The sequence below is a fragment of the Salmo salar genome, chromosome 07 (genome assembly GCF_965601325.2).
Source record: "Salmo salar chromosome 07, fSalSal1, whole genome shotgun sequence".
Lineage (NCBI taxonomy): Eukaryota > Metazoa > Chordata > Actinopteri > Salmoniformes > Salmonidae > Salmo > Salmo salar.
This window is the reverse complement of record NC_138297.1, coordinates 7868743-7892898: the sequence shown is the minus strand read 5'-3', so window position 1 is coordinate 7892898 and position 24156 is coordinate 7868743. Positions and strand designations below refer to the sequence as shown.

The window sequence follows — 24156 nt, the reverse complement described above, 5'->3', positions numbered from 1 at the left end:
TCGTATAGGTCATGCTGATCACACAGTGCCACAGTGGCCTAAGAAACTGGCCTCCTAATCCATGTATTGTGAGTTCAAGTATTATTTTGGGGTGCCTGAAAGTGGAGTGATGAAGTGCAAGTATGCTGAGCAGTTAACCCAGTGATTTATGGATCGAAACCATCCTCTTCTATCCAGTTTGTTTTCAGCAAACAGAAATATAAAAACTGCTAACAATCTTTATTTTTACAAATTAATTGCAACCAGCGTTCAAAAAAAGCAAAATATCATGGGCATGTCTCAGTGCCCTATGTGATTCTTTTTTTTACTGTTTCTATCAGTTCGTATAGGTCATGCTATTACACCATGCCCCAGATGCCTAAAAAACTGGCCTCCCAAGCCAGAGATTGTGAGTTTAAGTCTTGTCAGGGGTGGCTGAAAACAGAGTGTCCCAGCAGAAGCGTGCTGGGCCCATAACCCAGAGGCCTATAGATTGAAACCATCCTCTGCAATCCATTTTTATTTTCAGAAGTGAACTGCAACCAGGGATAAAAAAAAGCATAATATCAATGGCATGTCTCAGTGCTCTCCGTGGGTTGAAGCAGAGTGGCGCTGCGGAAACGTGATGGGCCCAGAGGTTGATGGATGAAACCATCCTCTGCAATCCATTTTTATTTTTAGAACTTAATTGCAACCATAAATAAAAAATAGCATAATTTAATGGGCATGTCTCAGTGCCCTCTGTGATTCTTTGTTTGACTGCTTCTGTCAGTTTGTATAGGTCACACTGATTACAGAGGTGCAGCGGTAGCGTGATGGCCCCGTAACCCAGAGGTCGATGGATCGAAACCACTCTCTGCTATCAAGATAGATTTAGGCAAGTACCCTAGTGGCCTAATGGATAAGGCACTGGCCTTCTAAGCCAGGGATTGTGGGTTCGAGTCCCATCTGGGGTGGATGAAGGCAGTTTGGGAAAGAAGAAGAGATTTCATGTAACAAAGATGTTGAAGCTATTGAATTTTTAGAAAGGAAGTGCAAATAGAGATTAACAAAAAGTATACTTTCATGGGCATGTCTCTCTGCCCTTCGTGATTCTTTTTTTGAATCTGCTTCTATCAGTTCGTATAGGTCATGCTGATCACACAGTGCCACAGTGGCCTAAGAAACTGGCCTCCTAATCCATGTATTGTGAGTTCAAGTATTATTTTGGGGTGCCTGAAAGTGGAGTGATGAAGTGCAAGTATGCTGAGCAGTTAACCCAGTGATTTATGGATCGAAACCATCCTCTTCTATCCAGTTTGTTTTCAGCAAACAGAAATATAAAAACTGCTAACAATCTTTATTTTTACAAATGAATTGCAACCAGCGTTCAAAAAAAGCAAAATATCATGGGCATGTCTCAGTGCCCTATGTGAATCTTTTTTTTTACTGTTTCTATCAGTTCGTATAGGTCATGCTATAACACCATGCCCCAGATGCCTAAAAAACCGGCCTCCCATGCCAGGGATTGAGCTTTCGAGTCCCTTCTGGGGTGGGTTGTGGCGCTGTGGAAACGAGCTGGGCCCAGAGGTTGATGACCTGAAGCCATCCTCAGCTAACAATTTTTATTTTTTGAAATTAATTGCAACCAGCGATCAAAAAAAGCATAATATCTTCGGCATGTCTCATTGCCCTTGGTGATTCTTTTTTTTACTGTTTCTATCAGTTCGTATAGGTCATGCTATTACACCATGCCCCAGATGCCTAAAAAACTGGCCTCCCAAGCCAGAGATTGTGAGTTTAAGTCTTGTCAGGGGTGGCTGAAAACAGAGTGTCCCAGCAGAAGCGTGCTGGGCCCATAACCCAGAGGCCTATAGATTGAAACCATCCTCTGCAATCCATTTTTATTTTCAGAAGTGAACTGCAACCAGGGATAAAAAAAAGCATAATATCAATGGCATGTCTCAGTGCCCTCCGTGGGTTGAAGCAGAGTGGCGCTGCGGAAACGTGATGGGCCCAGAGGTTGATGGATGAAACCATCCTCTGCAATCCATTTTTATTTTTAGAAATTAATTGCAACCATAAATAAAAAATAGCATAATTTCATGGGCATGTCTCAGTGCCCTCTGTGATTCTTTGTTTGACTGCTTCTGTCAGTTTGTATAGGTCACACTGATTACAGAGGTGCAGCGGTAGCGTGATGGCCCCGTAACCCAGAGGTCGATGGATCGAAACCACTCTCTGCTATCAAGATAGATTTAGGCATGTACCCTAGTGGCCTAATGGATAAGGCACTGGCCTTCTAAGCCAGGGATTGTGGGTTCGAGTCCCATCTGGGGTGGATGAAGGCAGTTTGGGAAAGAAGAAGAGAGTTCATGTAACAAAGATGTTGAAGCTATTGAATTTTTAGAAAGGAAGTGCAAATAGAGATTAACAAAAAGTATACTTTCATGGGCATGTCTCTCTGCCCTTCGTGATTCTTTTTTTGAATCTGCTTCTATCAGTTCGTATAGGTCATGCTGATCACACAGTGCCACAGTGGCCTAAGAAACTGGCCTCCTAATCCATGTATTGTGAGTTCAAGTATTATTTTGCGGTGCCTGAAAGTGGAGTGATGAAGTGCAAGTATGCTGAGCAGTTAACCCAGTGATTTATGGATCGAAACCATCCTCTTCTATCCAGTTTGTTTTCAGCAAACAGAAATATAAAAACTGCTAACAATCTTTATTTTTACAAATTAATTGCAACCAGCGTTCAAAAAAAGCAAAATATCATGGGCATGTCTCAGTGCCCTATGTGATTCTTTTTTTTACTGTTTCTATCAGTTAGTATAGGTCATGCTATAACACCATGCCCCAGATGCCTAAAAAACCGGCCTCCCATGCCAGGGATTGAGCTTTCGAGTCCCTTCTGGGGTGGGTTGTGGCGCTGTGGAAACGAGCTGGGCCCAGAGGTTGATGACCTGAAGCCATCCTCAGCTAACAATTTTTATTTTTAGAAATTAATTGCAACCAGCGATCAAAAAAATCATAATATCTTCGGCATGTCTCATTGCCCTTGGTGATTCTTTTTTTTACTGTTTCTATCAGTTCGTATAGGTCATGCTATTACACCATGCCCCAGATGCCTAAAAAACTGGCCTCCCAAGCCAGAGATTGTGAGTTTAAGTCTTGTCAGGGGTGGCTGAAAACAGAGTGTCCCAGCAGAAGCGTGCTGGGCCCATAACCCAGAGTTCTATAGATTGAAACCATCCTCTGCAATCCATTTTTATTTTCAGAAGTGAACTGCAACCAGGGATAAAAAAAGCATAATATCAATGGCATGTCTCAGTGCCCTCCGTGGGTTGAAGCAGAGTGGCGCTGCGGAAACGTGATGGGCCCAGAGGTTGATGGATGAAACCATCCTCTGCAATCCATTTTTATTTTTAGAAATTAATTGCAACCATAAATAAAAAATAGCATAATTTCATGGGCATGTCTCAGTGCCCTCTGTGATTCTTTGTTTGACTGCTTCTGTCAGTTTGTATAGGTCACAATGATTACAGAGGTGCAGCGGTAGCGTGATGGCCCCGTAACCCAGAGGTCGATGGATCGAAACCACTCTCTGCTATCAAGATAGATTTTGGCAAGTACCCTAGTGGCCTAATGGATAAGGCACTGGCCTTCTAAGCCAGGGTTTGTGGGTTCGAGTCCCATCTGGGGTGGATGAAGGCAGTTTGGGAAAGAAGAAGAGAGTTCATGTAACAAAGATGTTGAAGCTATTGAATTTTTAGAAAGGAAGTGCAAATAGAGATTAACAAAAAGTATACTTTCATGGGCATGTCTCTCTGCCCTTCGTGATTCTTTTTTTGAATCTGCTTCTATCAGTTCGTATAGGTCATGCTGATCACACAGTGCCACAGTGGCCTAAGAAACTGGCCTCCTAATCCATGTATTGTGAGTTCAAGTATTATTTTGGGGTGCCTGAAAGTGGAGTGATGAAGTGCAAGTATGCTGAGCAGTTAACCCAGTGATTTATGGATCGAAACCATCCTCTTCTATCCAGTTTGTTTTCAGCAAACAGAAATATAAAAACTCCTAACAATCTTTATTTTTACAAATTAATTGCAACCAGCGTTCAAAAAAAGCAAAATATCATGGGCATGTCTCATTGCCCTATGTGAATCATTTTTTTACTGTTTCTATCATTTCGTATAGGTCATGCTATAACACCATGCCCCAGATGCCTAAAAAACCGGCCTCCCATGCCAGGGATTGAGCTTTCGAGTCCCTTCTGGGGTGGGTTGTGGCGCTGTGGAAACGAGCTGGGCCCAGAGGTTGATGACCTGAAGCCATCCTCAGCTAACAATTTTTATTTTTAGAAATTAATTGCAACCAGCGATCAAAAAAATCATAATATCTTCGGCATGTCTCATTGCCCTTGGTGATTCTTTTTTTTACTGTTTCTATCAGTTCGTATAGGTCATGCTATTACACCATGCCCCAGATGCCTAAAAAACTGGCCTCCCAAGCCAGAGATTGTGAGTTTAAGTCTTGTCAGGGGTGGCTGAAAACAGAGTGTCCCAGCAGAAGCGTGCTGGGCCCATAACCCAGAGTTCTATAGATTGAAACCATCCTCTGCAATCCATTTTTATTTTCAGAAGTGAACTGCAACCAGGGATAAAAAAAGCATAATATCAATGGCATGTCTCAGTGCCCTCCGTGGGTTGAAGCAGAGTGGCGCTGCGGAAACGTGATGGGCCCAGAGGTTGATGGATGAAACCATCCTCTGCAATCCATTTTTATTTTTAGAAATTAATTGCAACCATAAATAAAAAATAGCATAATTTCATGGGCATGTCTCAGTGCCCTCTGTGATTCTTTGTTTGACTGCTTCTGTCAGTTTGTATAGGTCACAATGATTACAGAGGTGCAGCGGTAGCGTGATGGCCCCGTAACCCAGAGGTCGATGGATCGAAACCACTCTCTGCTATCAAGATAGATTTTGGCAAGTACCCTAGTGGCCTAATGGATAAGGCACTGGCCTTCTAAGCCAGGGTTTGTGGGTTCGAGTCCCATCTGGGGTGGATGAAGGCAGTTTGGGAAAGAAGAAGAGAGTTCATGTAACAAAGATGTTGAAGCTATTGAATTTTTAGAAAGCAAGTGCAAATAGAGATTAACAAAAAGTATACTTTCATGGGCATGTCTCTCTGCCCTTCGTGATTCTTTTTTTGAATCTGCTTCTATCAGTTCGTATAGGTCATGCTGATCACACAGTGCCACAGTGGCCTAAGAAACTGGCCTCCTAATCCATGTATTGTGAGTTCAAGTATTATTTTGGGGTGCCTGAAAGTGGAGTGATGAAGTGCAAGTATGCTGAGCAGTTAACCCAGTGATTTATGGATCGAAACCATCCTCTTCTATCCAGTTTGTTTTCAGCAAACAGAAATATAAAAACTGCTAACAATCTTTATTTTTACAAATTAATTGCAACCAGCGTTCAAAAAAAGCAAAATATCATGGGCATGTCTCAGTGCCCTATGTGAATCTTTTTTTTACTGTTTCTATCAGTTCGTATAGGTCATGCTATAACACCATGCCCCAGATGCCTAAAAAACCGGCCTCCCATGCCAGGGATTGAGCTTTCGAGTCCCTTCTGGGGTGGGTTGTGGCGCTGTGGAAACGAGCTGGCCCCAGAGGTTGATGACCTGAAGCCATCCTCAGCTAACAATTTTTATTTTTAGAAATTAATTGCAACCAGCGATCAAAAAAAGCATAATATCTTCGGCATGTCTCATTGCCCTTGGTGATTCTTTTTTTTACTGTTTCTATCAGTTCGTATAGGTCATGCTATTACACCATGCCCCAGATGCCTAAAAAACTGGCCTCCCAAGCCAGAGATTGTGAGTTTAAGTCTTGTCAGGGGTGGCTGAAAACAGAGTGTCCCAGCAGAAGCGTGCTGGGCCCATAACCCAGAGGCCTATAGATTGAAACCATCCTCTGCAATCCATTTTTATTTTCAGAAGTGAACTGCAACCAGGGATAAAAAAAAGCATAATATCAATGGCATGTCTCAGTGCCCTCCGTGGGTTGAAGCAGAGTGGCGCTGCGGAAACTTGATGGGCCCAGAGGTTGATGGATGAAACCATCCTCTGCAATCCATTTTTATTTTTAGAAATTAATTGCAACCATAAATAAAAAATAGCATAATTTCATGGGCATGTCTCAGTGCCCTCTGTGATTCTTTGTTTGACTGCTTCTGTCAGTTTGTATAGGTCACACTGATTACAGAGGTGCAGCGGTAGCGTGATGGCCCCGTAACCCAGAGGTCGATGGATGGAAACACTCTCTGCTATCAAGATAGATTTAGGCAAGTACCCTAGTGGCCTAATGGATAAGGCACTGGCCTTCTAAGCCAGGGATTGTGGGTTCGAGTCCCATCTGGGGTGGATGAAGGCAGTTTGGGAAAGAAGAAGAGAGTTCATGTAACAAAGATGTTGAAGCTATTGAATTTTTAGAAAGGAAGTGCAAATAGAGATTAACAAAAAGTATACTTTCATGGGCATGTCTCTCTGCCCTTCGTGATTCTTTTTTTGAATCTGCTTCTATCAGTTCGTATAGGTCATGCTGATCACACAGTGCCACAGTGGCCTAAGAAACTGGCCTCCTAATCCATGTATTGTGAGTTCAAGTATTATTTTGGGGTGCCTGAAAGTGGAGTGATGAAGTGCAAGTATGCTGAGCAGTTAACCCAGTGATTTATGGATCGAAACCATCCTCTTCTATCCAGTTTGTTTTCAGCAAACAGAAATATAAAAACTGCTAACAATCTTTATTTTTACAAATTAATTGCAACCAGCGTTCAAAAAAAGCAAAATATCATGGGCATGTCTCAGTGCCCTATGTGATTCTTTTTTTTACTGTTTCTATCAGTTCGTATAGGTCATGCTATAACACCATGCCCCAGATGCCTAAAAAACCGGCCTCCCATGCCAGGGATTGAGCTTCCGAGTCCCTTCTGGGGTGGGTTGTGGCGCTGTGGAAATGAGCTGGGCCCAGAGGTTGATGACCTGAAGCCATCCTCAGCTAACAATTTTTATTTTTAGAAATTAATTGCAACCAGCGATCAAAAAAATCATAATATCTTCGGCATGTCTCATTGCCCTTGGTGATTCTTTTTTTTACTGTTTCTATCAGTTCGTATAGGTCATGCTATTACACCATGCCCCAGATGCCTAAAAAACTGGCCTCCCAAGCCAGAGATTGTGAGTTTAAGTCTTGTCAGGGGTGGCTGAAAACAGAGTGTCCCAGCAGAAGCGTGCTGGGCCCATAACCCAGAGACCTATAGATTGAAACCATCCTCTGCAATCCATTTTTATTTTCAGAAGTGAACTGCAACCAGGGATAAAAAAAATCATAATATCAATGGCATGTCTCAGTGCCCTCCGTGGGTTGAAGCAGAGTGGCGCTGCGGAAACGTGATGGGCCCAGAGGTTGATGGATGAAACCATCCTCTGCAATCCATTTTTATTTTTAGAAATTAATTGCAACCATAAATAAAAAATAGCATAATTTCATGGGCATGTCTCAGTGCCCTCTGTGATTCTTTGTTTGACTGCTTCTGTCAGTTTGTATAGGTCACACTGATTACAGAGGTGCAGCGGTAGCGTGATGGCCCCGTAACCCAGAGGTCGATGGATCGAAACCACTCTCTGCTATCAAGATAGATTTAGGCAAGTACCCTAGTGGCCTAATGGATAAGGCACTGGCCTTCTAAGCCAGGGATTGTGGGTTCGAGTCCCATCTGGGGTGGATGAAGGCAGTTTGGGAAAGAAGAAGAGAGTTCATGTAACAAAGATGTTGAAGCTATTGAATTTTTAGAAAGGAAGTGCAAATAGAGATTAACAAAAAGTATACTTTCATGGGCATGTCTCTCTGCCCTTCGTGATTCTTTTTTTGAATCTGCTTCTATCAGTTCGTATAGGTCATGCTGATCACACAGTGCCACAGTGGCCTAAGAAACTGGCCTCCTAATCCATGTATTGTGAGTTCAAGTATTATTTTGGGGTGCCTGAAAGTGGAGTGATGAAGTGCAAGTATGCTGAGCAGTTAACCCAGTGATTTATGGATCGAAACCATCCTCTTCTATCCAGTTTGTTTTCAGCAAACAGAAATATAAAAACTGCTAACAATCTTTATTTTTACAAATTAATTGCAACCAGCGTTCAAAAAAAGCAAAATATCATGGGCATGTCTCAGTGCCCTATGTGATTCTTTTTTTTACTGTTTCTATCAGTTCGTATAGGTCATGCTATAACACCATGCCCCAGATGCCTAAAAAACCGGCCTCCCATGCCAGGGATTGAGCTTCCGAGTCCCTTCTGGGGTGGGTTGTGGCGCTGTGGAAATGAGCTGGGCCCAGAGGTTGATGACCTGAAGCCATCCTCAGCTAACAATTTTTATTTTTAGAAATTAATTGCAACCAGCGATCAAAAAAATCATAATATCTTCGGCATGTCTCATTGCCCTTGGTGATTCTTTTTTTTACTGTTTCTATCAGTTCGTATAGGTCATGCTATTACACCATGCCCCAGATGCCTAAAAAACTGGCCTCCCAAGCCAGAGATTGTGAGTTTAAGTCTTGTCAGGGGTGGCTGAAAACAGAGTGTCCCAGCAGAAGCGTGCTGGGCCCATAACCCAGAGACCTATAGATTGAAACCATCCTCTGCAATCCATTTTTATTTTCAGAAGTGAACTGCAACCAGGGATAAAAAAAATCATAATATCAATGGCATGTCTCAGTGCCCTCCGTGGGTTGAAGCAGAGTGGCGCTGCGGAAACGTGATGGGCCCAGAGGTTGATGGATGAAACCATCCTCTGCAATCCATTTTTATTTTTAGAAATTAATTGCAACCATAAATAAAAAATAGCATAATTTCATGGGCATGTCTCAGTGCCCTCTGTGATTCTTTGTTTGACTGCTTCTGTCAGTTTGTATAGGTCACACTGATTACAGAGGTGCAGCGGTAGCGTGATGGCCCCGTAACCCAGAGGTCGATGGATCGAAACCACTCTCTGCTATCAAGATAGATTTAGGCAAGTACCCTAGTGGCCTAATGGATAAGGCACTGGCCTTCTAAGCCAGGGATTGTGGGTTCGAGTCCCATCTGGGGTGGATGAAGGCAGTTTGGGAAAGAAGAATAGAGTTCATGTAACAAAGATGTTGAAGCTATTGAATTTTTAGAAAGGAAGTGCAAATAGAGATTAACAAAAAGTATACTTTCATGGGCATGTCTCTCTGCCCTTCGTGATTCTTTTTTTGAATCTGCTTCTATCAGTTCGTATAGGTCATGCTGATCACACAGTGCCACAGTGGCCTAAGAAACTGGCCTCCTAATCCATGTATTGTGAGTTCAAGTATTATTTTGGGGTGCCTGAAAGTGGAGTGATGAAGTGCAAGTATGCTGAGCAGTTAACCCAGTGATTTATGGATCGAAACCATCCTCTTCTATCCAGTTTGTTTTCAGCAAACAGAAATATAAAAACTGCTAACAATCTTTATTTTTACAAATTAATTGCAACCAGCGTTCAAAAAAAGCAAAATATCATGGGCATGTCTCAGTGCCCTATGTGATTCTTTTTTTTACTGTTTCTATCAGTTCGTATAGGTCATGCTATTACACCATGCCCCAGATGCCTAAAAAACTGGCCTCCCAAGCCAGAGATTGTGAGTTTAAGTCTTGTCAGGGGTGGCTGAAAACAGAGTGTCCCAGCAGAAGCGTGCTGGGCCCATAACCCAGAGGCCTATAGATTGAAACCATCCTCTGCAATCCATTTTTATTTTCAGAAGTGAACTGCAACCAGGGATAAAAAAAAGCATAATATCAATGGCATGTCTCAGTGCTCTCCGTGGGTTGAAGCAGAGTGGCGCTGCGGAAACGTGATGGGCCCAGAGGTTGATGGATGAAACCATCCTCTGCAATCCATTTTTATTTTTAGAACTTAATTGCAACCATAAATAAAAAATAGCATAATTTAATGGGCATGTCTCAGTGCCCTCTGTGATTCTTTGTTTGACTGCTTCTGTCAGTTTGTATAGGTCACACTGATTACAGAGGTGCAGCGGTAGCGTGATGGCCCCGTAACCCAGAGGTCGATGGATCGAAACCACTCTCTGCTATCAAGATAGATTTAGGCAAGTACCCTAGTGGCCTAATGGATAAGGCACTGGCCTTCTAAGCCAGGGATTGTGGGTTCGAGTCCCATCTGGGGTGGATGAAGGCAGTTTGGGAAAGAAGAAGAGATTTCATGTAACAAAGATGTTGAAGCTATTGAATTTTTAGAAAGGAAGTGCAAATAGAGATTAACAAAAAGTATACTTTCATGGGCATGTCTCTCTGCCCTTCGTGATTCTTTTTTTGAATCTGCTTCTATCAGTTCGTATAGGTCATGCTGATCACACAGTGCCACAGTGGCCTAAGAAACTGGCCTCCTAATCCATGTATTGTGAGTTCAAGTATTATTTTGGGGTGCCTGAAAGTGGAGTGATGAAGTGCAAGTATGCTGAGCAGTTAACCCAGTGATTTATGGATCGAAACCATCCTCTTCTATCCAGTTTGTTTTCAGCAAACAGAAATATAAAAACTGCTAACAATCTTTATTTTTACAAATTAATTGCAACCAGCGTTAAAAAAAAGCAAAATATCATGGGCATGTCTCAGTGCCCTACGTGATTCTTTTTTTTACTGTTTCTATAAGTTCGTATAGGTCATGCTATAACACCATGCCCCAGATGCCTAAAAAACTGGCCTCCCATGCCAGGGATTGTGAGTTTAATTCTTGTCAGGGGCGGCTGCAGAGTTTCCCAGCGGAAGCGTGCTGGGCCCATAACCCAGAGGTCGATGGATGGAAACCATCCTCTGCTATCCAGTTTTATTTTTAGCAATGAAGTGCAACCATAAATCAAAAAAAGCATAATTTCATGGGCAAAGCATAATTTCATGGGCATTTCTCATTGCCTTCCATTATATATTTTCCTTACTGCTTCTATCAGTTCGTATAGGTCATTCTATCTTCGCAGTGCCCCAGTGGCCTAATGGATAAGGCACTGGCCTCCTAAGCAAGGGATTGAGGGTTCGAGTCCCTTCTGGGGTGAGTTGTGGCACTGTGGAAACATGCTGTGCCCAGAGGTCGATCAACTGAAACCATCCTCAGCTAACAATTTTTATTTTTAGAAATTAATTGCAACCAGCGATCAAAAAAAGCATAATATCTTCGGCATGTCTCTTTGCCCTTGGTGATTCTTTTTTTTTACTGTTTCTATCAGTTCGTATAGGTCATACTATAACACCATGCCCCAGATGCCTAAAAAACCGGCCTCCCATGCCAGGGATTGAGCTTTCGAGTCCCTTCTGGGGTGGGTTGTGGCGCTGTGGAAACGAGCTGGGCCCAGAGGTTGATGACCTGAAGCCATCCTCAGCTAACAATTTTATTTTTAGAAATTAATTGCAACCAGCGATAAAAAAAAGCATAATATCTTCGGCATGTCTCATTGCCCTTGGTGATTCTTTTTTTTTACTGTTTCTATCAGTTCGTATAGGTCATGCTATTACACCATGCCCCAGATGCCTAAAAAACTGGCCACCCAAGCCAGAGATTGTGAGTTTAAGTCTTGTCAGGGGTGGCTGAAAACAGAGTGCCCCAGCAGAAGCGTGCTGGGCCCATAACCCAGAGGCCTATAGATTGAAACCATCCTCTGCAATCCATTTTTATTTTCAGAAGTGAACTGCAACCAGGGATAAAAAAAAGCATAATATCAATGGCATGTCTCAGTGCCCTCCGTGGGTTGAAGCAGTGGCGCTGCGGAAACGTGATGGGCCCAGAGGTTGATGGATGAAACCACTCTCTGCTATCAAGATAGATTTCGGGAAGTACCCTAGTGGCCTAATGGATAAGGCACTGGCCTTCTAAGCCAGGGATTGTGGGTTCAAGTCCCATCTGGGGTGGATGAAGGCAGTTTGGGAAAGAAGAAGAGAGTTCATGTAACAAAGATGTTGAAGCTATTGAATTTTTAGAAAGGAAGTGCAAATAGAGATTAACAAAACGTATACTTTCATGGGCATGTCTCTCTGCCCTTCGTGATTCTTTTTTTGAATCTGCTTCTATCAGTTCGTATAGGTCATGCTGATCACACAGTGCCACAGTGTCCTAAGAAACTGGCCTCCTAATCCATGTATTGTGAGTTCAAGTATTATTTTGGGGTGCCTGAAAGTGGAGTGATGAAGTGCAAGTATGCTGAGCAGTTAACCCAGTGATTTATGGATCGAAACCATCCTCTTCTATCCAGTTTGTTTTCAGCAAACAGAAATATAAAAACTGCTAACAATCTTTATTTTTACAAATTAATTGCAACCAGCGTTCAAAAAAAGCAAAATATCATGGGCATGTCTCAGTGCCCTATGTGATTCTTTTTTTTACTGTTTCTATCAGTTCGTATAGGTCATGCTATTACACCATGCCCCAGATGCCTAAAAAAACTGGCCTCCCAAGCCAGAGATTGTGAGTTTAAGTCTTGTCAGGGGTGGCTGAAAACAGAGTGTCCCAGCGGAAGCGTGCTGGGCCCATAACCCAGAGGCCTATAGATTGAAACCATCCTCTGCAATCCATTTTTATTTTCAGAAATGAACTGCAACCAGGGATAAAAAAAAGCATAATAGCAATGGCATGTCTCAGTGCCCTCCGTGGGTTGAAGCAGAGTGGCGCTGCGGAAACGTGATGGGCCCAGAGGTTGATGGATGAAACCATCCTCTGCAATCCATTTTTATTTTTAGAAATTGATTGCAACCATAAATAAAAAATAGCATAATTTCATGGGCATGTCTCAGTGCCCTCTGTGATTCTTTGTTTGACTGCTTCTATCAGTTTGTATAGGTCACACTGATTACAGAGGTGCAGCGGTAGCGTGATGGCCCCGTAACCCAGAGGTCGATGGATCGAAACCACTCTCTGCTATCAAGATAGATTTTGGAAAGTACCCTAGTGGCCTAATGGATAAGGCACTGGCCTTCTAAGCCAGGGATTGTGGGTTCGAGTCCCATCTGGGGTGGATGAAGGCAGTTTGGGAAAGAAGAAGAGAGTTCATGTAACAAAGATGTTCAAGCTATTGAATTTTCAGAAATGAAGTGCAAATAGGGATTAACAAAAAGTATACTTTCATGGGCATGTCTCTCTGCCCTTCGTGCTTCTTTTTTTTTATCTGCTTCTATCAGTTCGTATAGGTCATGCTGATCACACAGTGCCACAGTGGCCTAAGAAACTGGCCTCCTAATCCATGTATTGTGAGTTCAAGTATTATTTTGGGGTGCCTGAAAGTGGAGTGATGAAGTGCAAGTATGCTGAGCAGTTAACCCAGTGATTTATGGATCGAAACCATCCTCTTCTATCCAGTTTGTTTTCAGCAAACAGAAATATAAAAACTGCTAACAATCTTTCTTTTTACAAATTAATTGCAACCAGCGTTCAAAAAAAGCAAAATATCATGGGCATGTCTCAGTGCCCTACGTGATTCTTTTTTTTACTGTTTCTATAAGTTCGTATAGGTCATGCTATAACACCATGCCCCAGATGCCTAAAAAACTGGCCTCCCATGCCAGGGATTGTGAGTTTAATTCTTGTCAGGGGCGGCTGCAGAGTTTCCCAGCGGAAGCGTGCTGGGCCCATAACCCAGAGGTCGATGGATGGAAACCATCCTCTGCTATCCAGTTTTATTTTTAGCAATGAAGTGCAACCATAAATGAAAAAAAGCATAATTTCATGGGCAAAGCATAATTTCATGGGCATTTCTCATTGCCTTCCATTATATATTTTCCTTACTGCTTCTATCAGTTCGTATAGGTCATTCTATCGCCGCAGTGCCCCAGTGTCCTAACGGATAAGGCACTGGCCTCCTAAGCCAGGGATTGAGGGTTCGAGTCCCTTCTGGGGTGGGTTGTGGCGCTGTGGAAACGTGCTGGGCCCAGAGGTCGATGAACTGAAGCCATCCTCACCTAACAATTTTTATTTTTAGAAATTAATTGCAACCAGCGATCAAAAAAAGCATAATATCTTCGGCATGTCTCATTGCCCTTGGTGATTCTTTTTTTTTACTGTTTCTATCAGTTCGTATAGGTCATGCTATTACACCATGCCCCAGATGCATAAAAAAACTGGCCTCCCAAGCCAGAGATTGTGAGTTTAAGTCTTGTCAGGGGTGGCTGAAAACAGAGTGTCCCAGCGGAAGCGTGCTGGGCCCATAACCCAGAGGCCTATAGATTGAAACCATCCTCTGCAATCCATTTTTATTTTCAGAAATGAACTGCAACCAGGGATAAAAAAAAGCATAATAGCAATGGCATGTCTCAGTGCCCTCCGTGGGTTGAAGCAGAGTGGCGCTGCGGAAACGTGATGGGCCCAGAGGTTGATGGATGAAACCATCCTCTGCAATCCATTTTTATTTTTAGAAATTGATTGCAACCATAAATAAAAAATAGCATAATTTCATGGGCATGTCTCAGTGCCCTCTGTGATTATTTGTTTGACTGCTTCTGTCAGTTTGTATAGGTCACAATGATTACAGAGGTGCAGCGGTAGCGTGATGGCCCCGTAACCCAGAGGTCGATGGATCGAAACCACTCTCTGCTATCAAGATAGCTTTTGGCAAGTACCCTAGTGGCCTAATGGATAAGGCACTGGCCTTCTAAGCCAGGGATTGTGGGTTCGAGTCCCATCTGGGGTGGATGAAGGCAGTTTGGGAAAGAAGAAGAGAGTTCATGTAACAGAGATGTTGAAGCTATTGAATTTTTAGAAAGGAAGTGCAAATAGAGATGAACAAAAAGTATACTTTCTGCCCTTCGTGATTCTTTTTTTGAATCTGCTTCTATCAGTTCGTATAGGTCATGCTGATCACACAGTGCCACAGTGGCCTAAGAAACTGGCCTCCTAATCCATGTATTGTGAGTTCAAGTATTATTTTGGGGTGCCTGAAAGTGGAGTGATGAAGTGCAAGTATGCTGAGCAGTTAACCCAGTGATTTATGGATCGAAACCATCCTCTTCTATCCAGTTTGTTTTCAGCAAACAGAAATATAAAAACTGCTAACAATCTTTATTTTTACAAATTAATTGCAACCAGCGTTAAAAAAAATCAAAATATCATGGGCATGTCTCAGTGCCCTACGTGATTCTTTTTTTTACTGTTTCTATAAGTTCGTATAGGTCATGCTATAACACCATGCCCCAGATGCCTAAAAAACATGCCTCCCATGCCAGGGATTGTGAGTTTAATTCTTGTCAGGGGCGGCTGCAGAGTTTCCCAGCGGAAGCGTGCTGGGCCCATAACCCAGAGGTCGATGGATGGAAACCATCCTCTGCTATCCAGTTTTATTTTTAGCAATGAAGTGCAACCATAAATGAAAAAAAGCATAATTTCATGGGCAAAGCATAATTTCATGGGCATTTCTCATTGCCTTCCATTATATATTTTCCTTACTGCTTCTATCAGTTCGTATAGGTCATTCTATCGCCGCAGTGCCCCAGTGTCCTAACGGATAAGGCACTGGCCTCCTAAGCCAGGGATTGAGGGTTCGAGTCCCTTCTGGGGTGGGTTGTGGCGCTGTGGAAACGTGCTGGGCCCAGAGGTCGATGAACTGAAGCCATCCTCACCTAACAATTTTTATTTTTAGAAATTAATTGCAACCAGCGATCAAAAAAAGCATAATATCTTCGGCATGTCTCATTGCCCTTGGTGATTCTTTTTTTTTACTGTTTCTATCAGTTCGTATAGGTCATGCTATTACACCATGCCCCAGATGCATAAAAAAACTGGCCTCCCAAGCCAGAGATTGTGAGTTTAAGTCTTGTCAGGGGTGGCTGAAAACAGAGTGTCCCAGCGGAAGCGTGCTGGGCCCATAACCCAGAGGCCTATAGATTGAAACCATCCTCTGCAATCCATTTTTATTTTCAGAAATGAACTGCAACCAGGGATAAAAAAAAGCATAATAGCAATGGCATGTCTCAGTGCCCTCCGTGGGTTGAAGCAGAGTGGCGCTGCGGAAACGTGATGGGCCCAGAGGTTGATGGATGAAACCATCCTCTGCAATCCATTTTTATTTTTAGAAATTGATTGCAACCATAAATAAAAAATTGCATAATTTCATGGGCATGTCTCAGTGCCCTCTGTGATTATTTGTTTGACTGCTTCTGTCAGTTTGTATAGGTCACAATGATTACAGAGGTGCAGCGGTAGCGTGATGGCCCCGTAACCCAGAGGTCGATGGATCGAAACCACTCTCTGCTATCAAGATAGCTTTTGGCAAGTACCCTAGTGGCCTAATGGATAAGGCACTGGCCTTCTAAGCCAGGGATTGTGGGTTCGAGTCCCATCTGGGGTGGATGAAGGCAGTTTGGGAAAGAAGAAGAGAGTTCATGTAACAAAGATGTTGAAGCTATTGAATTTTTAGAAAGGAAGTGCAAATAGAGATTAACAAAAAGTATACTTTCATGGGCATGTCTCTCTGCCCTTCGTGATTCTTTTTTTGAATCTGTTTTATCAGTTCGTATAGGTCATGCTGATCACACAGTGCCACAGTGGCCTAAGAAACTGGCCTCCTAATCCATGTATTGTGAGTTCAAGTATTATTTTGGGGTGCCTGAAAGTGGAGTGATGAAGTGCAAGTATGCTGAGCAGTTAACCCAGTGATTTATGGATCGAAACCATCCTCTTCTATCCAGTTTGTTTTCAGCAAACAGAAATATAAAAACTGCTAACAATCTTTATTTTTACAAATTAATTGCAACCAGCGTTCAAAAAAAGCAAAATATCATGGGCATGTCTCAGTGCCCTACGTGATTCTTTTTTTTACTGTTTCTATCAGTTCGTATAGGTCATGCTATAACACCATGCCCCAGATGCCTAAAAAACTGGCCTCCCATGCCAGGGATTGTGAGTTTAATTCTTGTCAGGGGCGGCTGCAGAGTTTCCCAGCGGAAGCGTGCTGGGCCCATAACCCAGAGGTCGATGGATGGAAACCATCCTCTGCTATCCAGTTTTATTTTTAGCAATGAAGTGCAACCATAAATCAAAAAAAGCATAATTTCATGGGCAAAGCATAATTTCATGGGCATTTCTCATTGCCTTCCATTATATATTTTCCTTACTGCTTCTATCAGTTCGTATAGGTCATTCTATCTTCGCAGTGCCCCAGTGGCCTAATGGATAAGGCACTGGCCTTCTAAGCCAGGGATTGTGGGTTCAAGTCCTATCTGGGGTGGATGAAGGCAGTTTGGGAAAGAAGAAGAGAGTTCATGTAACAAAGATGTTGAAGCTATTGAATTTTTAGAAAGGAAGTGCAAATAGAGATGAACAAAAAGTATACTTTCTGCCCTTCGTGATTCTTTTTTTGAATCTGCTTCTATCAGTTCGTATAGGTCATGCTGATCACACAGTGCCACAGTGGCCTAAGAAACTGGCCTCCTAATCCATGTATTGTGAGTTCAAGTATTATTTTGGGGTGCCTGAAAGTGGAGTGATGAAGTGCAAGTATGCTGAGCAGTTAACCCAGTGATTTATGGATCGAAACCATCCTCTTCTATCCAGTTTGTTTTCAGCAAACAGAAATATAAAAACTGCTAACAATCTTTATTTTTACAAATTAATTGCAACCAGCGTTCAAAAAAATCAAAATATCATGGGCATGTCTCAGTGCCCTACGTGATTCTTTTTTTTACTGTTTCTATAAGTTCGTATAGGTCATGCTATAACACCATGCCCCAGATGCCTAAAAAACTGTCCTCCCATGCCAGGGATTGTGAGTTTAATTCTTGTCAGGGGCGGCTGCAGAGTTTCCCAGCGGAAGCGTGCTGGGCCCATAACCCAGAGGTCGATGGATGGAAACCATCCTCTGCTATCCAGTTTTATTTTTAGCAATGAAGTGCAACCATAAATGAAAAAAAGCATAATTTCATGGGCAAAGCATAATTTCATGGGCATTTCTCATTGCCTTCCATTATATATTTTCCTTACTGCTTCTATCAGTTCGTATAGGTCATTCTATCTTCGCAGTGCCCCAGTGTCCTAACGGATAAGGCACTGGCCTCCTAAGCCAGGGATTGAGGGTTCGAGTCCCTTCTGGGGTGGGTTGTGGCGCTGTGGAAACGTGCTGGGCCCAGAGGTCGATGAACTGAAGCCATCCTCACCTAACAATTTTTATTTTTAGAAATGAATTGCAACCAGCGATCAAAAAAAGCATAATATCTTCGGCATGTCTCATTGCCCTTGGTGATTCTTTTTTTTTACTGTTTCTATCAGTTCGTATAGGTCATGCTATTACACCATGCCCCAGATGCATAAAAAAACTGGCCTCCCAAGCCAGAGATTGTGAGTTTAAGTCTTGTCAGGGGTGGCTGAAAACAGAGTGTCCCAGCGGAAGCGTGCTGGGCCCATAACCCAGAGGCCTATAGATTGAAACCATCCTCTGCAATCCATTTTTATTTTCAGAAATGAACTGCAACCAGGGATAAAAAAAAGCATAATAGCAATGGCATGTCTCAGTGCCCTCCGTGGGTTGAAGCAGAGTGGCGCTGCGGAAACGTGATGGGCCCAGAGGTTGATGGATGAAACCATCCTCTGCAATCCATTTTTATTTTTAGAAATTGATTGCAACCATAAATAAAAAATAGCATAATTTCATGGGCATGTCTCAGTGCCCTCTGTGATTATTTGTTTGACTGCTTCTGTCAGTTTGTATAGGTCACAATGATTACAGAGGTGCAGCGGTAGCGTGATGGCCCCGTAACCCAGAGGTCGATGGATCGAAACCACTCTCTGCTATCAAGATAGCTTTTGGCAAGTACCCTAGTGGCCTAATGGATAAGGCACTGGCCTTCTAAGCCAGGGATTGTGGGTTCGAGTCCCATCTGGGGTGGATGAAGGCAGTTTGGGAAAGAAGAAGAGAGTTCATGTAACAAAGATGTTGAAGCTATTGAATTTTTAGAAAGGAAGTGCAAATAGAGATTAACAAAAAGTATACTTTCATGGGCATGTCTCTCTGCCCTTCGTGATTATTTTTTTGAATCTGTTTTATCAGTTCGTATAGGTCATGCTGATCACACAGTGCCACAGTGGCCTAAGAAACTGGCCTCCTAATCCATGTATTGTGAGTTCAAGTATTATTTTGGGGTGCCTGAAAGTGGAGTGATGAAGTGCAAGTATGCTGAGCAGTTAACCCAGTGATTTATGGATCGAAACCATCCTCTTCTATCCAGTTTGTTTTCAGCAAACAGAAATATAAAAACTGCTAACAATCTTTCTTTTTACAAATTAATTGCAACCAGCGTTCAAAAAAAGCAAAATATCATGGGCATGTCTCAGTGCCCTACGTGATTCTTTTTTTTACTGTTTCTATCAGTTCGTATAGGTCATGCTATAACACCATGCCCCAGATGCCTAAAAAACTGGCCTCCCATGCCAGGGATTGTGAGTTTAATTCTTGTCAGGGGCGGCTGCAGAGTTTCCCAGCGGAAGCGTGCTGGGCCCATAACCCAGAGGTCGATGGATGGAAACCATCCTCTGCTATCCAGTTTTATTTTTAGCAATGAAGTGCAACCATAAATCAAAAAAAGCATAATTTCATGGGCAAAGCATAATTTCATGGGCATTTCTCATTGCCTTCCATTATATATTTTCCTTACTGCTTCTATCAGTTCGTATAGGTCATTCTATCTTCGCAGTGCCCCAGTGGCCTAATGGATAAGGCACTGGCCTTCTAAGCCAGGGATTGTGGGTTCAAGTCCTATCTGGGGTGGATGAAGGCAGTTTGGGAAAGACGAAGAGAGTTCATGTAACAAAGATGTTCAAACTATTGAATTTTTAGAAAGGAAGTGCAAATAGAGATGAACAAAAAGTATACTTTCTGCCCTTCGTGATTCTTTTTTTGAATCTGCTTCTATCAGTTCGTATAGGTCATGCTGATCACACAGTGCCACAGTGGCCTAAGAAACTGGCCTCCTAATCCATGTATTGTGAGTTCAAGTATTATTTTGGGGTGCCTGAAAGTGGAGTGATGAAGTGCAAGTATGCTGAGCAGTTAACCCAGTGATTTATGGATCGAAACCATCCTCTTCTATCCAGTTTGTTTTCAGCAAACAGAAATATAAAAACTGCTAACAATCTTTATTTTTACAAATTAATTGCAACCAGCGTTCAAAAAAATCAAAATATCATGGGCATGTCTCAGTGCCCTACGTGATTCTTTTTTTTACTGTTTCTATAAGTTCGTATAGGTCATGCTATAACACCATGCCCCAGATGCCTAAAAAACTGTCCTCCCATGCCAGGGATTGTGAGTTTAATTCTTGTCAGGGGCGGCTGCAGAGTTTCCCAGCGGAAGCGTGCTGGGCCCATAACCCAGAGGTCGATGGATGGAAACCATCCTCTGCTATCCAGTTTTATTTTTAGCAATGAAGTGCAACCATAAATGAAAAAAAGCATAATTTCATGGGCAAAGCATAATTTCATGGGCATTTCTCATTGCCTTCCATTATATATTTTCCTTACTGCTTCTATCAGTTCGTATAGGTCATTCTATCTTCGCAGTGCCCCAGTGTCCTAACGGATAAGGCACTGGCCTCCTAAGCCAGGGATTGAGGGTTCGAGTCCCTTCTGGGGTGGGTTGTGGCGCTGTGGAAACGTGCTGGGCCCAGAGGTCGATGAACTGAAGCCATCCTCACCTAACAATTTTTATTTTTAGAAATGAATTGCAACCAGCGATCAAAAAAAGCATAATATCTTCGGCATGTCTCATTGCCCTTGGTGATTCTTTTTTTTTACTGTTTCTATCAGTTCGTATAGGTCATGCTATTACACCATGCCCCAGATGCATAAAAAAACTGGCCTCCCAAGCCAGAGATTGTGAGTTTAAGTCTTGTCAGGGGTGGCTGAAAACAGAGTGTCCCAGCGGAAGCGTGCTGGGCCCATAACCCAGAGGCCTATAGATTGAAACCATCCTCTGCAATCCATTTTTATTTTCAGAAATGAACTGCAACCAGGGATAAAAAAAAGCATAATAGCAATGGCATGTCTCAGTGCCCTCCGTGGGTTGAAGCAGAGTGGCGCTGCGGAAACGTGATGGGCCCAGAGGTTGATGGATGAAACCATCCTCTGCAATCCATTTTTATTTTTAGAAATTGATTGCAACCATAAATAAAAAATAGCATAATTTCATGGGCATGTCTCAGTGCCCTCTGTGATTATTTGTTTGACTGCTTCTGTCAGTTTGTATAGGTCACAATGATTACAGAGGTGCAGCGGTAGCGTGATGGCCCCGTAACCCAGAGGTCGATGGATCGAAACCACTCTCTGCTATCAAGATAGCTTTTGGCAAGTACCCTAGTGGCCTAATGGATAAGGCACTGGCCTTCTAAGCCAGGGATTGTGGGTTCGAGTCCCATCTGGGGTGGATGAAGGCAGTTTGGGAAAGAAGAAGAGAGTTCATGTAACAAAGATGTTGAAGCTATTGAATTTTTAGAAAGGAAGTGCAAATAGAGATTAACAAAAAGTATACTTTCATGGGCATGTCTCTCTGCCCTTCGTGATTATTTTTTTGAATCTGTTTTATCAGTTCGTATAGGTCATGCTGATCACACAGTGCCACAGTGGCCTAAGAAACTGGCCTCCTAATCCATGTATTGTGAGTTCAAGTATTATTTTGGGGTGCCTGAAAGTGGAGTGATGAAGTGCAAGTATGCTGAGCAGTTAACCCAGTGATTTATGGATCGAAACCATCCTCTTCTATCCAGTTTGTTTTCAGCAAACAGAAATATAAAAACTGCTAACAATCTTTCTTTTTACAAATTAATTGCAACCAGCGTTCAAAAAAAGCAAAATATCATGGGCATGTCTCAGTGCCCTACGTGATTCTTTTTTTTACTGTTTCTATCAGTTCGTATAGGTCATGCTATAACACCATGCCCCAGATGCCTAAAAAACTGGCCTCCCATGCCAGGGATTGTGAGTTTAATTCTTGTCAGGGGCGGCTGCAGAGTTTCCCAGCGGAAGCATGCTGGGCCCATAACCCAGAGGTCGATGGATGGAAACCATCCTCTGCTATCCAGTTTTATTTTTAGCAATGAAGTGCAACCATAAATCAAAAAAAGAATAATTTCATGGGCAAAGCATAATTTCATGGGCATTTCTCATTGCCTTCCATTATATATTTTCCTTACTGCTTCTATCAGTTCGTATAGGTCATTATATATTTGCAGTGCCCCAGTGGCCTAATGGATAAGGCACTGGCCTCCTAAGCCAGGGATTGTGGGTTCAAGTCCTATCTGGGGTGGATGAAGGCAGTTTGGGAAAGAAGAAGAGAGTTCATGTAACAAAGATGTTGAAGCTATTGAATTTTTAGAAAGGAAGTGCAAATAGAGATTAACAAAAAGTATACTTTCATGGGCATGTCTCTCTGCCCTTCGTGATTATTTTTTTGAATCTGTTTTATCAGTTCGTATAGGTCATGCTGATCACACAGTGCCACAGTGGCCTAAGAAACTAGCCTCCTAATCCATGTATTGTGAGTTCAAGTATTATTTTGGGGTGCCTGAAAGTGGAGTGATGAAGTGCAAGTATGCTGAGCAGTTAACCCAGTGATTTATGGATCGAAACCATCCTCTTCTATCCAGTTTGTTTTCAGCAAACAGAAATATAAAAACTGCTAACAATCTTTATTTTTACAAATTAATTGCAACCAGCGTTCAAAAAAAGCAAAATATCATGGGCATGTCTCAGTGCCCTACGTGATTCTTTTTTTTACTGTTTCTATCAGTTCGTATAGGTCATGCTATAACACCATGCCCCAGATGCCTAAAAAACTGGCCTCCCATGCCAGGGATTGTGAGTTTAATTCTTGTCAGGGGCGGCTGCAGAGTTTCCCAGCGGAAGCATGCTGGGCCCATAACCCAGAGGTCGATGGATGGAAACCATCCTCTGCTATCCAGTTTTATTTTTAGCAATGAAGTGCAACCATAAATCAAAAAAAGCATAATTTCATGGGCAAAGCATAATTTCATGGGCATTTCTCATTGCCTTCCATTATATATTTTCCTTACTGCTTCTATCAGTTTGTATAGGTCATTATATATTTCCAGTGCCCCAGTGGCCTAATGGATAAGGCACTGGCCTCCTAAACCAGGGATTGTGGGTTCAAGTCCTATCTGGGGTGGATGAAGGCAGTTTGGGAAAGAAGAAGAGAGTTCATGTAACAAAGATGTTGAAGCTATTGAATTTTTAGAAAGGAAGTGCAAATAGAGATGAACAAAAAGTATACTTTCTGCCCTTCGTGATTCTTTTTTTGAATCTGCTTCTATCAGTTCGTATAGGTCATGCTGATCACACAGTGCCACAGTGGCCTAAGAAACTGGCCTCCTAATCCATGTATTGTGAGTTCAAGTATTATTTTGGGGTGCCTGAAAGTGGAGTGATGAAGTGCAAGTATGCTGAGCAGTTAACCCAGTGATTTATGGATCGAAACCATCCTCTTCTATCCAGTTTGTTTTCAGCAAACAGAAATATAAAAACTGCTAACAATCTTTCTTTTTACAAATTAATTGCAACCAGCGTTCAAAAAAAGCAAAATATCATGGGCATGTCTCAGTGCCCTACGTGATTCTTTTTTTTACTGTTTCTATAAGTTCGTATAGGTCATGCTATAACACCATGCCCCAGATGCCTAAAAAACTGGCCTCCCATGCCAGGGATTGTGAGTTTAATTCTTGTCAGGGGTGGCTGCAGAGTTTCCCAGCGGAAGAGTGCTGGGCCCATAACCCAGAGGTCGATGGATGGAAACCATCCTCTGCTATCCAGTTTTATTTTTAGCAATGAAGTGCAACCATAAATCAAAAAAAGCATAATTTCATGGGCAAAGCATAATTTCATGGGCATTTCTCATTGCCTTCCATTATACATTTTCCTTACTGCTTCTATCAGTTTGTATAGGTCATTCTATCTTCGCAGTGCCCCAGTGGCCTAATGGCCAGTGGCCACTGTCCTCCTAAGCCAGGGATTGAGGGTTCGAGTCCCTTCTGGGGTGGGTTGTGGCGCTGTGGAAACGAGCTGGGCCCAGAGGTTGATGACCTGAAGCCATCCTCAGCTAACAATTTTTATTTTTAGAAATTAATTGCAACCAGCGATCAAA

At 42.5% G+C, this 24156-nt stretch overlaps 18 non-coding genes across 18 annotated transcripts; all 18 read left to right on the top strand.

Moving 5' to 3' along the window:
• The first annotated feature begins 862 nt into the window (after positions 1-862).
• Positions 863-935, top strand: trnar-ucu (transfer RNA arginine (anticodon UCU)). The gene has a single exon. It is a non-coding gene; the product is annotated as a tRNA-Arg (tRNA).
• Positions 936-2226: 1291 nt separating this feature from the next.
• trnar-ucu (transfer RNA arginine (anticodon UCU)) lies at positions 2227-2299 on the top strand. Its single transcript has one exon. It is a non-coding gene; the product is annotated as a tRNA-Arg (tRNA).
• A 1289-nt stretch (positions 2300-3588) lies between these two features.
• trnar-ucu (transfer RNA arginine (anticodon UCU)) lies at positions 3589-3661 on the top strand. Its single transcript has one exon. It is a non-coding gene; the product is annotated as a tRNA-Arg (tRNA).
• A 1289-nt stretch (positions 3662-4950) lies between these two features.
• Positions 4951-5023, top strand: trnar-ucu (transfer RNA arginine (anticodon UCU)). Its single transcript has one exon. It is a non-coding gene; the product is annotated as a tRNA-Arg (tRNA).
• A 1289-nt stretch (positions 5024-6312) lies between these two features.
• On the top strand, positions 6313-6385 carry trnar-ucu (transfer RNA arginine (anticodon UCU)). The gene has a single exon. It is a non-coding gene; the product is annotated as a tRNA-Arg (tRNA).
• A 1290-nt stretch (positions 6386-7675) lies between these two features.
• Positions 7676-7748, top strand: trnar-ucu (transfer RNA arginine (anticodon UCU)). Its single transcript has one exon. It is a non-coding gene; the product is annotated as a tRNA-Arg (tRNA).
• Positions 7749-9038: 1290 nt separating this feature from the next.
• Positions 9039-9111, top strand: trnar-ucu (transfer RNA arginine (anticodon UCU)). Its single transcript has one exon. It is a non-coding gene; the product is annotated as a tRNA-Arg (tRNA).
• Positions 9112-10137: 1026 nt separating this feature from the next.
• trnar-ucu (transfer RNA arginine (anticodon UCU)) lies at positions 10138-10210 on the top strand. The gene has a single exon. It is a non-coding gene; the product is annotated as a tRNA-Arg (tRNA).
• An 807-nt stretch (positions 10211-11017) lies between these two features.
• trnar-ccu (transfer RNA arginine (anticodon CCU)) lies at positions 11018-11090 on the top strand. The gene has a single exon. It is a non-coding gene; the product is annotated as a tRNA-Arg (tRNA).
• Positions 11091-11868: 778 nt separating this feature from the next.
• trnar-ucu (transfer RNA arginine (anticodon UCU)) lies at positions 11869-11941 on the top strand. The gene has a single exon. It is a non-coding gene; the product is annotated as a tRNA-Arg (tRNA).
• A 1027-nt stretch (positions 11942-12968) lies between these two features.
• On the top strand, positions 12969-13041 carry trnar-ucu (transfer RNA arginine (anticodon UCU)). Its single transcript has one exon. It is a non-coding gene; the product is annotated as a tRNA-Arg (tRNA).
• A 1595-nt stretch (positions 13042-14636) lies between these two features.
• Positions 14637-14709, top strand: trnar-ucu (transfer RNA arginine (anticodon UCU)). Its single transcript has one exon. It is a non-coding gene; the product is annotated as a tRNA-Arg (tRNA).
• A 1580-nt stretch (positions 14710-16289) lies between these two features.
• On the top strand, positions 16290-16362 carry trnar-ucu (transfer RNA arginine (anticodon UCU)). Its single transcript has one exon. It is a non-coding gene; the product is annotated as a tRNA-Arg (tRNA).
• Positions 16363-17168: 806 nt separating this feature from the next.
• Positions 17169-17241, top strand: trnar-ucu (transfer RNA arginine (anticodon UCU)). Its single transcript has one exon. It is a non-coding gene; the product is annotated as a tRNA-Arg (tRNA).
• A 1580-nt stretch (positions 17242-18821) lies between these two features.
• On the top strand, positions 18822-18894 carry trnar-ucu (transfer RNA arginine (anticodon UCU)). The gene has a single exon. It is a non-coding gene; the product is annotated as a tRNA-Arg (tRNA).
• Positions 18895-19700: 806 nt separating this feature from the next.
• On the top strand, positions 19701-19773 carry trnar-ucu (transfer RNA arginine (anticodon UCU)). The gene has a single exon. It is a non-coding gene; the product is annotated as a tRNA-Arg (tRNA).
• A 1580-nt stretch (positions 19774-21353) lies between these two features.
• trnar-ucu (transfer RNA arginine (anticodon UCU)) lies at positions 21354-21426 on the top strand. Its single transcript has one exon. It is a non-coding gene; the product is annotated as a tRNA-Arg (tRNA).
• Positions 21427-22232: 806 nt separating this feature from the next.
• trnar-ccu (transfer RNA arginine (anticodon CCU)) lies at positions 22233-22305 on the top strand. The gene has a single exon. It is a non-coding gene; the product is annotated as a tRNA-Arg (tRNA).
• The last annotated feature ends 1851 nt before the right edge of the window (positions 22306-24156 follow it).